This window comes from Volvox carteri (assembly GCF_000143455.1).
Source record: "Volvox carteri f. nagariensis unplaced genomic scaffold VOLCAscaffold_22, whole genome shotgun sequence".
In the NCBI taxonomy this organism is placed as follows: Eukaryota; Viridiplantae; Chlorophyta; class Chlorophyceae; order Chlamydomonadales; family Volvocaceae; genus Volvox; species Volvox carteri.
Window position 1 is genome coordinate 45,874 of NW_003307565.1, and position 474 is coordinate 46,347.

The 474-nt window shown below is 50.8% G+C and overlaps 1 protein-coding gene across 1 annotated transcript in view; it reads right to left on the reverse strand.

Moving 5' to 3' along the window:
* The window catches only part of VOLCADRAFT_104973 (uncharacterized protein), a gene marked incomplete at its 3' end in the record, with an annotated part of 8,904 nt that overhangs the window by 5,538 nt on the left and 2,892 nt on the right, over positions 1-474 (reverse strand). The window lies entirely within an intron of this gene.

Consider the following 474-nt stretch of genomic DNA (forward strand, 5'->3'; position numbering starts at 1 on the left):
GGGGTGAGATGGGGCTGTAATGAAACGCCATCATTATGCAGCTTCGGGTTTGTAAGACGGAGCTTCCTGGCTATACGTGATTTCATAGACTTGCGTGCCGTACAACCAGTTCGTGAAGTCTTGTGGAAGCAGCAGTGCAGCACGATGAAAACTAACGATAACGGTAAAAAAAATAACGAGGCAATGGTGACTCGAGGTAAGGGGGAACGGGGAACGTACGACACCTGTTGGTCTGGTCTGGTCTGGTCGCACGCACGCACGCTGGATTGGTGGCGATTGCCGAACCCTCCGTCTCTTCGGATGTTCGGGTGAATGGATGAGGAGGGGTCCCTGAAGGCTGGATCCGCCGCCTTGGACTTACAGTTCGTATGGCGAAGTACATGTGGTGGATGGTGCTATAAGGTTATAAATCGTAGAACTGACAATGTGATAAAGCGGTCCAGAAGCCTCCCACTCTGTAACATTACATTTACA